Source organism: Mytilus trossulus, chromosome 3 (genome assembly GCF_036588685.1).
Source record: "Mytilus trossulus isolate FHL-02 chromosome 3, PNRI_Mtr1.1.1.hap1, whole genome shotgun sequence".
NCBI classification, from domain to species: Eukaryota; Metazoa; Mollusca; class Bivalvia; order Mytilida; family Mytilidae; genus Mytilus; species Mytilus trossulus.
This window is the reverse complement of record NC_086375.1, coordinates 37,928,433-37,947,928: the sequence shown is the minus strand read 5'-3', so window position 1 is coordinate 37,947,928 and position 19,496 is coordinate 37,928,433. Positions and strand designations below refer to the sequence as shown.

Sequence of the window (19,496 nt, the reverse complement as noted above, 5' to 3'; positions counted from 1 at the left end):
GTTCTTTGTTTTGGTTGGTGCTCAGTGCTGGAGATCATCCCTGGTCTTTGGTTGAATTGGTGCTTGAGAATCTCTCAGGTCTTTGAATGGGTTGTTGCTGTATAATATTTTGTTGTCAGTGTAGACAATTTTCCGTCACTTTTTTTGGTTATGTGTTGTCTTTTTTCACCACATGGTTTGAGATTGTACCTCTTGTTGATCAAAATATCTGACTGTTTTGTTTGAATTTTGAGGATAGTAGTAAAAATACTATTAGAGATATGCTATTCCCAGATGTTCCAGGACATGGATACCTTCATGATTACACTGTGTGTGCTGCTTCCTTGATAAAAGGTGAAAACAAGATGTCTCATGTTAAATTTTGTGAGGTAGGATATTTCTCGTGTTCCAGGGTGTTCTCAAATTACACCAGTTAATACTTCTGATTGATTTGTTCTGTGGTTTTACCTCATTGACAAAAATACACAGAGACAAAAATAATAAATACTGCATACCTATACATCTTCGTAAGAACTCTGAAATAGATATGAAGAAGAAAGATTAGTTATTTGCACTTCCATAAAAGAAATCTACATGCCACTCTTCTTCTGTCACAACATAGCCAAACTCTAGGGTGTATGACTGAGGTTGCATCTACAACAAAAACAAATTTGTAAATTATTAGTGTTTGAGAATGTTGGTGTCACTTCCATCAAATGAGTCCATGACTGAAACATCCTCTCGGCTGCATCTGCAAAAACAAATCTGTAGTGTCGTGGAGAACGTTGTTGTCACTTTCATCAAACGGGCCCTTTAACAAGCTCATGGTAGAGTGATCTTGTTACTATTGTATAGTGCTGCGGAAACTCTGCGCTACCCTCCCTGGCCTAGTACAACGGAGTCTATCCAACGTCTATGACTGTAACATCCCACTGCTGCAATCTGCGAAAAACAAAATAATAGAATTAATAATCTGTTGTTGAACTCTGAAATGAAATAAAAATACATATACAACATTACACATATAAGAAAAAAATCAATTAAACTTTATTTTCTTTCCTTTGAGGTAAATTTCAAAAATTAAATACATATTTTTTTAATTTAACTTTGGTATCTTCCTTTTTTTTATGTAGCTCTTGTTGACCATTATACCAGACTGTTTTAACTATTAGGTATTGTATTTCTAGAAGTTCAAGGACATGCATACATTCTTGACTACACTGTGTGCTGCTTCAATGAAAAAAGGTGAAAATAAGATGTCGTGTTAAATTTTTATGAGGTAGGATATTTTTTGTGTTCCAGAGTGTTCTCTCTCAAATTACACTAGTCAAACTTATTACTTCTGATCGATGTACTGTTCTTTGGGTTTTAACTCATTGACAAAAATACACCAAAAGACAAAAAATAATAAATATTTTATACCTATGCATCTTTGTAAGAACTCTGAAATGGATATAAGAAGAAAGATTAGTAATTTGTCACTTCCATAAAAATGGACATACAGAAGTCTATATGCCACTCTTCTTCTGTCACAACATAGCCAAACTCTAGGGTGTATGACTGAGGTTGCATCTACAACAAAAACAAATTTGTAAATTATTAGTGTTTGAGAATGTTGGTGCCACTTCCATCAAATGAGTCCATGACTGAAACATCCTCTCGGCTGCATCTGCAAAAACAAATCTGTAGTGTTGTGGAGAACGTTGGTGTCACTTTCATCAAACGGGCCCTTTAACAAGCTCATGGTAGAGTGATCTTGCTACTATTGTATAGTGCTGCGGAAACTCTGCGCTACCCTCCCTGGCCTAGTACAACGGAGTCTATCCAACGTCTATGACTGTAACATCCCACTGCTGCAATCTGCAAAAATCAAAATTATAGAATTAATAATCTGTTGTTGAACTCTGAAATGAAATATAAATACATATACAACATTACACATATAAGAATAAAATCAATTAAACTTTATTTTCTTTCCTTTGAAGTAAATTTCAAAATTAAATATTTCTTTTTTAATTTAACTTTTACTTTATTTTCCCACAAAATTTAGCTTTGTAAATGTTGTAAAAATACACAAATTATTAGTCTGTTTCTTTTGTTACCTTTTCTGAAGTTGGACACAGACTTCTTTTTAACGAGTTTTACGGAGCAAATTGCTGTGTTTGTTTTTTCTACATTGGCTCATAGAGTTATAAGAGTGGGTTGAGATCTCTCAAAACATGTTTAACCCACTGCATTTTTGCACCTGTCCCTTGTTAGAAGCCTCTGGACCTTGTTAGTCTTGTAGGTTTTTTAATTTCAGTTCATTTTAATATATGTTTGAGTTTAGTATGACATCCACTTTCACTGACCTAGTGAACATTTGTGTAGGGGTCAGCTGAAGCCTTCCTCCAGATGCTGGATTTTCTTGCTGAGTTGAAGAGTCATTAGTTGATTCGGCTGTTTTTTGCTCTTTGGTTGGGTTGTTGTCTCAGACATAATTCTTTTGTATAAGATTTGTACTTTGCAAATAATTGCACTCAAGTGAGTAAAAAATTGAAGCAAAAACATTTGAGTTTTACCACTGAAATAATATTTTTTGTTGGCAAAACCGTTTTATTTTGACATTCTGTTCTTTTTATTATCTGACCAAGCTGAGCAACCATCTACTACAATGGTTCTTATTAAATGTTGTATGCATACAGACCAAAATGAGGTTGAATTGTGGTTTTGGAAAAAAATATGAAATCAGCAATGCTTTTCAGATCATTTTTACCAATTTAACTATAAAAATGACTGTTAATAATTACAAGTCATTTCTTCATTATTCCACTTTTATTAATATTTATAAAAAAAACAAAGTGCTGTTATTGTTTATCTAAATCATTGCAAATGCCTCTTTAAGTGATAAATTATCTAAATGTATTTTTTTTTTAGCAGAAGGTGGCTAAAATACACAAGATAATGATAATTAAGTAATTTTTATAACAATTTGAAGCTCCTACCTAAGCTTAGGAATTTGATGGTTTCTTTAATGTTTTTTGAGTGAAAGTGACAAGCTCCAGGGGAGGATCCAGCCATTTTAAAAAGGGGGGTTCCCAACCCAGAGTAAAGGGGGGAGGGGTGGGGGAGTCAAACTATATGCTCCCATTCAAATGCATTGATAGGCCCCAAAAAAGGGGGGTTCCCAACCCAGATTAAAAGGGGGGGTCCAACTATATGCTCCCATTCAAATGCATTGATGGGCCAAAAAAAAGGGGGGTTCCAAATTCCAGACCCCCCCCCCCTGGATTCACCACTGAGCTCATTGTGTAAAAGGCATATTCTATTGTGCAAACCATAAGCCTTGCTATCAACAATAAATTTGGTGAAAACTTTATCAAAAATGAAAGTCAAATCTTCTTATCACTAAAAAAAGGTTATATTGCTTTTTGTTCAAACTCATTTACACTCTGACGAAACTAAAAAAAAAATCAGTCAAAGTCAATCAAATGTTTAGCATTGACAATGCATATAACATTTCAATGGAACTAACGTACATAAGGTTCTTTGTGACTCAAGAGGTGAAAGCCCATAAAACTATTAACAATGACGAAATGCTTTCCATGTCTCCAACAAAGTTGTCACTAGTACCATTCAACTTCAATCAACATTGTGTTTGTCTTAGTCAAAGTCAAAGTGCAGTGCTAGTGAAATTGTCTCAACAGAGTAGAAATGAGTAAAAAATGTTTTTGAAGATACTTGAACATTTATAAAATTATATTTATTTCAAGATGTAGGACACACGTTTGGACATTTTAGTGTGCTGATTAGGGTCTCCATGCTGTGGTATTTTGTTAGAAGAATGGCATCCTACATCTTAGTCTTGGAATTTATTTTGAAAAATGAAGAAAAAAATCTTTTGTTGATTGTAAGCATGGCAAAAGGCAAAACAATTTCTGTTTTTCTTTTATCTTAGTTATCAATTATATATGTGAGGGGGATAGGACCTATATTGGGACTCAGGAATCTGGTATTTTAAAGCACAGGATTTAGGGATTGACCCCTTCAGGATAAAGTTTTTTTTTTTTTAATTTCTTGATGTCAGGATCTAAATTTATTTAAATATCGGGAGCTCAGGATTTTGTGTTTTTAAGCCCGGATTTCGGGATCAGGACCCCTCTTTAAGTTTTCAGAATTATTCCATGTGGTCAGAGTTATCTCCCATTGATCAAACAACTCCATATTTACTTACATTGTTAAATTTTGAAAAATGACCAGAGCAACTGAATTAATTCTAAAGACCATTCAGGTAGTGGCCATTTTCCTCAATGATAAGAGTGACATTTTTCTCTTGTTGGGGAGTCAAGATTTCCATTATTTTTTTAAACCATAAATTGGCTTATTTAAAATTTGAAACCCCTCAATTTGAAAAGTTTTCTGTATGAAATTTTGTCGTTAAATGGTTAGGCATTGCACAAAACAGGCTCAAGCTTTATTTAAAAAAAAAATTTCACCCTGCAACATGCTCATGTGCTTAGGTCAGATATTTGTGTGTATGTAAGTTATTTGTCAGTCTGTTCATTTTATTCACAAATATTTTAGACTTTGGATGATTTACAAGTTCACGTATTGTATAAACATCAGACTATAGTTGAAACCTCTAGATGGTTTTGGTTATTTATTTTCCTTTGGTCACTGTCTTGTTGGTGTATACCCTTGATCCCCCATTTTCCATAATGATGCTTAATATTTAACCAACAATAAGAATACTCACCAAGTATAATTTAAGATGAGGTTCTTACCATACTCTTTGGTAACCCCAAATATACTTAATACATTGCTGAGGTATATAATATACACGGTTCCTGATACAATCACCGTAACTATCACCGTGGTTTGTGCGCATGCGCAAGAAACGCCCACCGAATTTCCTACTTTCATTTTTGAAAAATCTTCTATTTGGAGATAGATTTGTACGCATCTATTTACATTTAATCTGCGAAAGAAAATACACTTGCTTAGTTGCTGAAGTGGCTCTCTTTCTCGTCCTGAAGAGCACACATAACTTCTAAAACGTAAAAAAAATTATGTGAAAGGTATGAAAAATAATGCATTGTAACAATGAAAACATACATCATCTTTAAATGCAAAATAACATTTTAAAGGAAAAGAGGCTTCACAACCCCCCCCTCCCCCCCCCTTTTTTCCTTTTCCAACTACAAAATGTGATCTGGTTCAAGAGCCGGACAATTAATACTTTTCATGTGTATGTGTCAGGTCAGTGTTCATAGGAGGTGGCCGAAATGTTTTCTTGGGGAGTCCAGAAAGTTTTAAAAAGATTGTTATGGATAGTGCATGTATGAGGGGGATAGGACCTTTATCAGGGGTCCCATTGGGGTGTTCCGATCCCGGATCCCGCTTACTGTTTTATCAGATTCCCGTATCCTGCTTACACTATATACGTAAGCAATTCTCATTTTTTTGTCATTTCCCTGGTCCCGCAAGACCTCACTTCCCGTTTTCATGACACAATAATTTGACTTTCACGTGGCATGCTTACATATGAATTGGCAATCCCATGTCACGCTTAGACATCAATGAGAACCACTTTATCGTGACTCCAAGATCAGGTGTTTTTCGGAATTGACTATTTAGGGATCCAGGAATTCTTTTTTTGAATTTCGGGATGTTGGGATGTCAGGATTTAAATTCGGGAATTCAGGATTTCATGTTTTTAAGCCCAAGATTTTGGGATCAGGACTCCTCCTACCCCCGGTTATGTATGAGGGCGATACTTGTAATCCCGGGAAATCTTGGTACCTCTGTCTTAATGAATAACCGTAAAAAAAATTTGCCAAATGACAATTATAACAGTAATCACCACTTTATTCATCTATCAACACACTGTATATATTTATCACCATTCAGTATTAATCATCATTCTGTATTAATCACCACTCTATTCATCTATCAACACACTGTATATATTTATCACCATTCAGTATTAATCATCATTCTGTATTAATCACCACTCTATTCATCTATCAACACACTGTATATATTTATCACCATTCAGTATTAATCATCATTCTGTATTATTCACCACTTTGTACAACACAATATATCTATCACAATGCTATATATTTATCACCATTCTGTATTAATCACCACTTTGTACAACACTGTATACATCTATCACCATGCTATATATTTATCACCACTCTATAAATCTATCAACACACTGTATATATCTAAAACCACAGTATATATTTATGGCCACTTTGTACGACACTGTATATATACATTTTTGTACCTAACACCAACAGTGTTTAATTTAGATCTTTCTGTATATATTTTTCATTATTGAGCACAATATATATTTATCACCATCTACAATATCTATCACCTAACTTTATCTCTCTATCACCATACTTTATCTGTCTATCACCATACTTAATATATATACCACTTCAGATATATATATATATATGTTTACATGCACACGTATAAAAATTGTGGTTTTTATCCATCACAATCATAGGTTTGAACGTAGTTTTCAATTTAGACTTGTTTATATAATTTGCAAAAGCAAATTTACAGATCTAACATTGTTTGGTTGATGTTTAGACGAGTTGTATATATATATATACTTATGAATATAATTATTTTCTGTGACTGTATCTTACATTAATTTGTAGGATCCTTTACTATAGATAATTTAGCTGATCTGTAACAATAACATCTTCATGCCTTATATATCATGTACTGTAGTACGCCGCTAGATTAAAACTGACGTGGAAAGGTAACATATGGCCACCGAAAGCTCTTTTTTGAGAGCCCAGGTGGTCGTGTGGTCTAGCGGGACGGCTGCAGTGCAGGCGATTTGGTGTCACGATATCACAGTAGCATGGGTTCGAATCCGGGCGAGGGAAAAACCAAAAATTTGCGAAAGCAAATTTACAGATCTAACATTGTTGGGTTGATGTTTAGACGAGTTGTATATATATATATATATATCCACTAACTATCCACTAACTTGAACTATATATCTATGTCCTTACTATACATCTATCACATCACGTAATCTATCACTACACTTTATATCACCAATCACCACTTTATATTAATATCACCACACTGAATATATATATATCACCACTTTATAAATCAATAACTGCTTTATAATTCAATCAACACACTATATATAACTAAAACCACTGTATATAACTATCACTGTTCTGTATAAATATCAATTTGTACAATACTGTATAAATTAACCACCAAAAGATGTTTATATTTGTATCTCTCTGAATTTCTTTCCATACTATAGACCTCAACTGCCTCCCTTTATATGTTTATGGCTTCACTGTTTATATTCATTGCCTTGCTAGATATCTTTTAGGTAGCTTCACATATCTCTTCCCACAATTCATATATCTATCACCTAACATTATACACCAATCACCCCACTTTATATATCTATCACCTCACTGTTGTCTTTCACCATACTATATATATGCATCACCACTCTTTATAAAGCTGTCACCACACTTTATATCTAGCACCGCACTTTATTTATCTATCACATCACAGTTTTACCTATCATCTCTCTTTATATTTGTATCACCATACTGAATATATCTAGCACCTCTCTCTATATATATGACTTTTCTACATTCTTGTAATCATGCACATGTTCTATGTACATGAAAATAGGAATATGGTATAATGAATGTTGGTCAAACAACCTTATTGAATACATGTATATATCCTTTAGTAATTTTTATAGTGACTATTTTAACACATGAAATTTCATTTTTATCATACCACACACTGCATATCTATTGCTACAGTCTCTTTATCTATTACCATACTCTCAATATCTATCACTACATCCCTTTGTGTATTACCACATTATAAACACCTATCTCATGGTATATATCAATCACTACACTCTATAATTATCATCATACTGTTTATATCTAAAACTTAATTGATATCTCAATGACCTGAGTAAATATTTAACACCCCAATTGATACATCTTTCACCTTTCTTCATATATCTATCATCTTACTTGATACATTTATCACCTCACTTTACATATTTAGCACTTCACTATAGCTATATATATTGATATTGATATCCTCACTATATATACATATGTATATCAATCACATCACTTTATTCATATATCTATCACCTCACTTTATATATCTATCACCTCACTTTATATATCTATCACCTAACTTTACATATTTTCCCCTTAACTTTAAACATCTGTCACCACAATGTATATCTATCACCACACCTTGTATATCTATCACCACACTTTGTATATTTATCACCTCATTTTATATATCCATCACCACGATTTCATTATCTATCATCACACTTAATATATCTATCATCACACTTAATATATTTATCACCTCACTATATACATCTATCACCACACTGTTCATATGTCACAACACTATATATCTATCACCACACTTTGTTTATCTATCACCACCCAATATACATCTATCACCACACTGTTCATATGAAACAACACTTTATATAACTATCACCACACTCTAAATATCTATCACTACACTTAATATATCTATCACCACACTTTATATATCTATCACCCCACTTTATATATCTATCACCACACTATTCATATGTCAAAACACTTTATGTATCTATCACCACACTTTGTATACCTATCACCACCCTATATACATCTATCACCACACTGTTCTTATGTCAAAACACTATATATAACTATCACCACACTTTAAATATCTATCACCACACTAAACATATCTTTCACCACACTTTATATATCTATCACCACACTTTATATATCTATCACCACACTATTCATATGTCAAAACACTTTATGTATCTATCACCAAATTAAATACATCTATCACCACACTGTTCATATGTCATAACACTTTATGTATCTATCACCTCATTTTATATATCCATCAACACAATTTTTATATCTATCATCACACTTAATATATCTATCATTAAACTTAATATATTTATCACCTCACTAAATACATCTATCACCACACTTTGTATATCTATCACCACCCTATATACATCTATCACCACACTGTTCTTATGTCAAAACACTATATATCTATCACCACACTTTGTTTATCTATCACCACCCAATATACATCTATCACCACACTGTTCATATGTAACAACACTTTATATAACTATCACCACACTCTAAATATCTATCACTACACTTAATATATCTATCACCACACTTTATATATCTATCACCTCACTTTATATATCTATCACCACACTATTCATATGTCAAAACACTTTATGTATCTATCACCACACTTTGTATATCTATCACCACCCTATATACATCTATCACCACACTGTTCTTATGTTACAACACTATAATCTATCACCACCCAATAAACATCTATCACCACACTGTTCATATGTAACAACACTTTATATAACTATCACCACACTCTAAATATCTATCACTACACTTAATATATCTATCACTACACTTTATATATCTATCACCCCACTTAATATATCTATCACCACACTATTCATATGTCAAAACACTTTATGTATCTATCACCACACTTTGTTTTTCTATCACCACCCTATATACATCTACCACCACATTGTTCTTATGTTACAACACTATATATCTATCACCACACTTTGTTTATCTATCACCACCCAATAAACATCTATCACCACACTGTTCAAATGTAACAACACTTTATATAACTATCACCACACTCTAAATATCTATCACTACACTTAATATATCTATCACCACACTTTATATATCTATCACCCCACTTTATATATGTATCATCTCACTTTATATATCTATCACCACACTATTCATATGTCAAAACACTTTATGTATCTATCACCACACTTTGTATATCTATCACAACCCTATATACATCTACCACCACACTGTTCTTATGTTACAACACTATATATCTATCACCACACTTTGTTTATCTATCACCACCCAATAAACATCTATCACCACACTGTTCATATGTAACAACACTTTATATAACTATCACCACACTCTTAATATCTATCACTACACTTAATATATCTATCACCACACTTTATATATCTATCACCCCACTTTATATATGTATCACCTCACTTTATATATCTATCACCACACTATTCATATGTCAAAACACTTTATGTATCTATCACCACACTTTGTATATCTATCACAACCCTATATACATCTACCACCACACTGTTCCTATGTTCCAACACTATATATCTATCACCACACTTTGTTTATCTATCACCACCCAATATACATCTATCACCCCACTGTTTATATGTAACAACACTTTATATAACTATCACCACACTCTAAATATATATCACTACACTTTATATATCTATCACCACACTATATACATCTATCACCACACTGTTCATATGTCACAACACTATATATCTATCACCACACTTTGTTTATCTATCACCACCCAATATACATCTATCACCACACTGTTCATATGAAACAACACTTTATATAACTATCACCACACTCTAAATATCTATCACTACACTTAATATATCTATCACCACACTATATACATCTATCACCACACTGTTCATATGTCAAAACACTATATATCTATCACCACACTTTGTTAATCTATCACCACCCAATATACATCTATCACCACACTGTTCATATGTAACAACACTTTATATAACTATCACCACACTTTAAATATCTATCACTACACTAAACATATCTTTCACCACACTTTATATATCTATCACCACACTTAATATATCTATCACCACACTTAATATATCTATCACCACACTATTCATAAGTCAAAACACTTTATGTATCTATCACCACACTTTGTATATCTATCACCACCCTATATACATCTATCACCACACTGTTCTTATGTTACAACACTTTATATCTATCACCGCACTTTGTTTATCTATCACCACCCAATAAACATCTATCACCACACTGTTCATATGTAACAACACTTTATATAACTATCACCACACTCTAAATATCTATCACTACACTTAATATATCTATCACCACACTTTATATATCTATCACCCCACTTTATATATCTATCACCACACTATTCATATGTCAAATAACTTTATGTATCTATCACCACACTTTGTATATCTATCACCACCCTATATACATCTATCACCACACTGTTCTTATGTTACAACACTTTATATCTATCACCACACTTTGTTTATCTATCACCACCCAATAACCATCTATCACCACACTGTTCATATGTAACAACACTTTATATAACTATCACCGCACTCTAAATATCTATCACTACACTTAATATATCTATCACCACACTTTATATATCTATCACCCCACTTTATATATCTATCACCACACTATTCATATGTCAAATAACTTTATGTATCTATCACCACACTTTGTATATCTATCACCACCCTATATACATCTATCACCACACTGTTCTTATGTTACAACACTATATATCTATCACCACACTTTGTTTATCTATCACCACCCAATATACATCTATCACCACACTGTTCATATGTAACAACACTTTATATAACTATCACCACACTTTAAATATCTATCACTACACTTAATATATCTATCACCACACTTTATATATCTATCACCCCACTTTATATATCTTTCACCACACTATTCATATGTCAAAACACTTTATGTATCTATCACCAAATTATATACATATATCACCACACTATTCATATGTCATAACACTTTAAGTATATTTCACCACACTTTGTATATCTATCACACCTCACTTTATATATCCATCAACACACTTTTTATATCTATCATCACACTTAATATATTTATCACCTCACTATATATATCTATCACCACACTTTGTTTATCTATCACCACCCAATATACATCTATCACCACACTGTTCATATGAAACAACACTTTATATAACTATCACCACACTCTGAATATCTATCACTACACTTAATATATCTATCACCACACTTTATATATCTATCACCCACTTTATATATCTATCACCACACTATTCATATGTCAAAACACTTTATGTATCTATCACCACACTTTGTATACCTATCACCACCCTATATACATCTATCTCCACACTGTTCTTATGTCAAAACACTATATATCTATCACCACACTTTGTTAATCTATCACCACCCAATATACATCTATCACCACACTGTTCATATGTAACAAAACTTTATATAAATATCACCACACTCTAAATATGTATCATTACACTTAACATATCTTTCACCACACTTCATTTATCTATCACCACACTTTTCATATTTATCACCACACTGCATATCTATCACCACACTATTCATATGTCAAAACACTTTATGTATCTTTCACCAAATTAAATACATCTATCACCACACTGTTCATATGTCATAACACTTTATGTATCTATGACCTCATTTTATATATCCATCAACACAATTTTTATATCTATCATCACACTTAATATATCTATCATTAAACTTAATATATTTATCACCTCACTAAATACATCTATCACCACACTTTGTATATCTATCATCACCCTATATACATCTATCACCACACTGTTCTTATGTCAAAACACTATATATCTATCACCACACTTTGTTTATCTATCACCACCCAATAAACATCTATCACCACACTGTTCATATGTAACAACACTTTATATAACTATCACCACACTCTAAATATCTATCACTACACTTAATATATCTATCACCACACTTTGTATATCTATCACAACCCTATATACATCTACCACCACACTGTTCCTATGTTCCAACACTATATATCTATCACCACACTTTGTTTATCTATCACCACCCAATATACATCTATCACCCCACTGTTCATATGTAACAACACTTTATATAACTATCACCACACTCTAAATATTTATCACTACACTTAATATATCTATCACCACACTTTATATCTATCACCCCACTTTATATATCTATCACCACACTATTCATATGTCAAAACACTTTATGTATCTATCACCAAATTATATACATATATCACCACACTATTCATATGTCATAACACTTTATGTATCTTTCACCACACTTTCTATCACACCTCACTTTATATATCAATCAACACACTTTTTATATCTATCATCACACTTTATATATTTATCACCTCACTATATATATCTATCACCACACTTTGTTTATCTATCACCACCCAATATACATCTATCACCACACTGTTCATATGTCACAACACTTTATATATTTATCACCACACTCTAAATATCTATCACCACACTTAATATATCTATCACCACACTTCATTTATCTATCACCACACTTTTCATATTTATCACCACACTGCATATCTATCACCACACTATTCATATGTCAAAACACTTCATGTATCTATCACTAAATTATATACATCTATCACCACACTGTTCATATGTCAACTAATTTTATGTATCTATCATCACATTTTATATACAGTCTCTTTATCTTTTACCATACTCTCAATATCTATCACTACGTCCCTTTGTGTATTACCACATTATAAACACCTATCACCTAACTATCAGCTGACGGTATATATCAATCACTTCACTCTATAATTATCATCATACTGTTTATATCTAAACCTTAATTGATATATCAATGACCTGAGTAAATATTTAACACCACAATTGATACATCTTCCACCTTTCTTCATATATCTATCATCTTACTTGATACATTTATCATCTCAATTAATATATTAAGCACTTCACTATAGCTATATATATTGATGTCCTCACTGTATATACATATATATATCTATCACCTCACTTTATATATCTATCACCTAACTTTACATATTTTCCACATAACTTTAAACATCTGTCACCACAATGTATATCTATCACCACACCTTGTATAATTATCTATCACCACACTTTGTATATTGATCACCTCATTTTATATATCCATCACCATGATTTTTATATCTATCATCACACTTAATATATCTATCATCACACTTAATATATTTATCACCTCACTATATACATCTATCACCACACTGTTCATATATCACAACACTATATATCTATCACCACACTTTGTATATCTATTACCACCCTATATACATGTATCATCACACTGTTCATATGTCACAACACTTTATATAACTATCACCACACTCTAAATATCTATCACCATACTTAATATATCTATCACCACACTTGATATATCTATCACCACACTTTATATATCTATCACCACACTTTATATATCTATCACATTATTCATATGTCAAAACACTTTATGTATCTATCACCAAATTATATACATCTATCACCACACTGTTCATATGTCACCTAATTAATGTATCTATCATCACATTTTGTATATCTATCACATAACTTTGTATATCTTTCACCTCACTTTATACAAATATCACCCACTGTGCATTGTCACCACACTATGCATATCTTTCATCTCACTTTATATATCTATCACCTCATTTTATATATGTATGGCCTCGCTGAAAATATCTCATTGACTACACTGTTTATACTTTTCACCACATTTTATATATGTATCTATTACCTCACTGCACTGTTTAAATCAATTACAACACCATCAATACTTGTCACCAGCCAGTATATATCTTAATACTATTCTCACTCAGCAATAGTGATGGTAAAGTTTTTTTAGAAAATGATACTCAATAAAAGATATATATAGTGTGCTGGTTGATATATTCCACTATTGCTACAGTCACTGTATTCATCACCACACTCTCCATATCTATCCCAACACTCTCAATAGCTATCCCAATACTTTGATTATCTATCACTACACTCTCCATTCCAAAGCCAACAGTCGTCATTATGTATATCATAATTGTCTGTATTTATATCATAATAGCCTCTATTTTTTTTATTGAGTTAAGCCTGCCAATTGATATTTTATCTTGCGTTTTGCTATGTTGTGATGTCATGCTATTGTTTCAGAAAAAGGGAGAAGGTTTGGTACCATTAAAAGTTTTAATCCCCCTGCAAAATTTTTCACCTGTCCTAAGTCAGGAATCTAATGTACAGTAGATGTCGTTTGTTTATGTAATTTATACATGTTTCTCTTTTCTTTTTTTTTTATATAGATTAGACTGTTGGTTTTCCTGTTTGAATGGTTTTACACTTGTAATTTGGAGCCCTTTACAGCTTGTTGTTCAGTGTGAGTCAAGTCTCCGTGTTGAAGGCCCTACATTGACCTATAATGGTTTAATTTTTTAAATTGTTATTTGGATGGAGAGTTGTCTCATTGGCACTCACACCACATATTCATATATCTATCTATATATATCATAACAGTCTCTATGTATATCCCCACATAATAAACACCTATCATCTTACTTTATTTATCCATCACCTCACTTTATATATCAATCACCACAAACTCTATATATCTATCCACATACTTTCGATATCTATCCCAACACTCTCTATATCTATCCCCATGCTTTTGATATCAATCCCCACAATCTCTATATCTTTCTCCTCAGTCTCTATGTATATGTCCTCACTATATAAAACCTACTCCATTACTTTATTAATCAATCATCTTACTTTATAAATCAATCACATTCTCTCTTTGATTATCATCAGACTTTCTACATCTTTCCCACAGTTTCTATGTTTATTGCCACATGATATTTAATCTACCACCTTAATAAACATACATATCACCTTAATTTATTTATCAATCACCTCACTACATATATCAATCACCACACAATCTCTATATCTATCCTCATACTCTCTATATCCACCACAAATGTCTCTCTGTATATATCCATATATTAAACACCTATCACCTTACTTTATTTATCAATCACCTCACTTTATGTATAAATCACCACACTCTCTATATCTATCCACATACTCTCTATATCCACCACCAATGTCTCTCTGTATATATCCACATATTAAACACCTATCACCTTACTTTATTTATCAATCACCTCACTTAATATATAAATCACCACACTCTCTATATCTATCCACATACTCTCTATATCCACCACAAATGTCTCTCTGTATATATCCACATATTAAACACCTATCACCTTACTTCATTTATCAATCACCTCACTCAATATATAAATCACCACTCTCTATATCTATCCACATACTCTCTATATCCACCACAAATGACTCTCTGTATATATCCACATATTAAACACCTATCACCTTACTTTATTTATCAATCACCTTACTTTATTTATCAATCACCTCACTTAATATATAAATCACCACACTCTCTATAATTATCCCCATAATCATTGTATCTATCCCCACAATCTCTATGTATATCACAACATTATAAACACCTATCACTTTACTTTATTTATCAATCTCCTCAGTTTATACATGTTATACATCAATCACCACACTCTCTTTGTTTATCCCCATATTCTATATCCACCCTAAAAGTCTATGTTTATCTGCACATAATAATTACCTATCACTTTACTTTATTTATCAATCACCTCACTTTAAACATGTTATACATCAATCAACACACTCTCTTTGTTTATCCCCATAGTTTATATCCATCCCCAAAGTCTATGTTTATCTGCACATAATAAACACCTATCACCTTACTTTATTTATCAATCACCTCACTTTATATATCAATCACCATATTCTCTATATCTATCCCCATGATCTTTGTATCTATCCCCCACAATCTCTATGTATATCACAACATTATAAACAGCTATCACTTTTCTTTATTTAACAAACACCTCACTTTTTTTGTTTATCCCTATATTATATATGTACCCCGAAAGTCTATGTGTATCGGCACATAATAAAAACCTATCACCTTACTTTATTTATCAATCACCTCACTTTATATTTCAATCACCACATTCTCTATATCTATCCCCATGATCTCTGTATCTATCCCCCACAATCTCTATGTATATCACTACACTATATACACCTGTGCCTTTAGTTAAAATACCAATCACCTCACTTTGTAAATCAATCATTTCATTTTATATGTATCACCTCACTCAAAATATCTATCACCTCACTGTTTATATTTTCACCTCAATTTGTATATTATGTCTATCACACCACTGGGTATATCTCTCAAAGCCCTATTTATACCAATTTCAAAGTGGATATGAGCATAATAATAATCCACTTTTCTGTACAGAAATCTGTTTATGTGTTTTTAGATTTTAAACTAAAAATTACTCAATGTGACACCTATCATTGTTATTTTTTTTTCAGAAAAGGGAAACTAGATATTTGAGAGATAGAAAATAGAAGAAAAGGAAAAGGTAATCTTCATTTTTTTTTATTTGTCTATCACCACACTATGTTTGTCTATTACTTTAGTATGTTTGTCTATCACAACACTTTATATTTCAATCATCACAGTTTTCATATTCACCAACACATTCTTATTACCAATACTAGATAAAAAGAAATAGTTATGATTAAGCCTTGTTTTCTCCCTATATTGACATTTCATAAAAAAGGTAAATCATGGTTCTTTGAAATGCATTTCTAATGAAAAAAATGATTTGAACTTTTCATTTAAATGATTGATCTCACAAATGAATTGTATTTCTGCATTACAAATTTTACAATTTGATACAATCTGGGGATTATTTGCTGTCTTTGCATTGATGAAACACTCCTATTTACTCTCAGATGGAAAATAAATGTCAACTGTTTGAGACATTTAAATTTTGTATTGTATTAGACTAATTATTTATTCAACTGAACCATATATTGTTTTGTAGGTTAATCAAGATTTAGTGCTGGCCACACACTTAAGAAAGAATAAGAACAAGAATGTCTTTACAGAATAGGGGAGACTATTTTACTGCACTTAGATTTGTGTTTTTGTTATAATTAACTGATATTGTAATTTGTCCTTGGATAAAATATCTGCAATGTGGAGGACAACTGAACTGTGTTCTTATATATTGAAGACCTACAATGATTTAAAATGCATGAACTTTATACTACTGGAAAATGGTTATCATTAAAGTAACAAACACAGAATTTATTTACATGTATAAAATGTTATCTGAAAGGTGAAAGGTGAAAGTAAACAGATTCCTGGTTGTTTGAATACAAATCAAAGCAGTTGTATTGTGTAGTTAAGAATATATTTACGTTGTTTATGCATTTATATATTGGAATATTTAGAATTGTACAATATGTTTAATTTTCTAAAACCTTCGTTCTATGTTATGTAGGTTTGATTTTCATGAAATAAAAAGTTCTAAAATTTTATTATTACTTTTACTTAATATCAATGTGATTATTTTCCAGCAACAATTGCTATATGATTGCTTTTCTATATATATAATGAAATTCTTCATCACTTTATTGAAAAGAACTAAATATTGTGTCTATGATGATAATAAGAAATTGTAAACAGTCTTATGATAGGGAGACTTGGAATATCTTGAAATGGTTGTATATTAAACTCATGAAATAGAGTTATTGGTTTCCGAAATTTTTCAGATTATTCCGGAGGGAACATCTACAATCTTTTATGAACATTTTATATATTACCGACTGTAAGACATAGGTACTTTAGTCAGGGTGAAATATCCAAAAGACACTTACATAGTAGGGTGTATTATTGATATTTGAGCGGGAACATCAACAATGCATCATACACAGTTCTATGGTATTTTTCTAAATGCAGGAGAGATATATATATAGGTACACTATTATGGATGATATTCTCCATGAAAATTTATTCAGTAGCTGCAAGTGTCGAACTACGATGACATCTACAATGCTTCATACACATCTGATATTTACTAACTGTAAGGGATATATAGGTTTATTAGTAAGGATGAAATTTTTCCAAGAACATTTATACAGTAGGCTGCAAGTGTTGATATTTAAGAGGGAAAATCTACAATCCTTCATACACATTTTGTATTTTACCGACTGCATGACATATAAGAAATGACAGAAATATGAAATATTTCCAGGAAAATTATAAAGCTGTGGTTTGTGCTCATAGTTGAAGTCCGTACTGTGACCTTTAGTTGTTAATTTCTGTGTCAATTTGGTTTCTTGTGGAGAGTTGTCTCATTGGCAATCATACCATATCTTCTTTTTTGTCGAGCCTGCAACTTTTGTTGCAGAAAGCTCGACATAGGGATAGTGATCCGGCGGCGGCTGCGGCGGCGGTGTTAGCTAACTTCTTAAAAGGTTTATATTTTAGAAGGTGATAGACCTGGATGCTTCATACTTTGTATATAGATGCCTCATGTTAGGAAGTTTCCGTCAGTCACATGTCCAATGTCCTTGATCTCATTTTTATGGTTCAGTGACCACTTGAATAAAAAGTTCCAATTTTTGGTAATGTTGAATTCTCTCTAATTATAAATAATAGGATAACTGTATTTGGTATGTGCTTACCTTGCAAGGTCCTCATGCCTGTCAGGCAGTTTTCACTT

At 31.9% G+C, this 19,496-nt stretch overlaps 2 long non-coding RNA genes across 2 annotated transcripts; one reads left to right on the top strand and one right to left on the bottom strand.

Annotated features, from left to right (window-relative positions):
- Positions 1-352: 352 nt before the first annotated feature.
- LOC134711404 (uncharacterized) lies at positions 353-4,774 on the bottom strand. Its single transcript, XR_010106184.1, has 2 exons — positions 4,715-4,774; positions 353-1,422 (listed from the first exon to the last, which is right to left on the bottom strand). It is a non-coding gene; the product is annotated as an uncharacterized LOC134711404 (long non-coding RNA).
- Positions 4,775-4,919: 145 nt separating this feature from the next.
- On the top strand, positions 4,920-18,309 carry LOC134709405 (uncharacterized). Its single transcript, XR_010105962.1, has 3 exons — positions 4,920-5,036; positions 17,293-17,342; positions 17,811-18,309. It is a non-coding gene; the product is annotated as an uncharacterized LOC134709405 (long non-coding RNA).
- Positions 18,310-19,496: the final 1,187 nt, after the last annotated feature.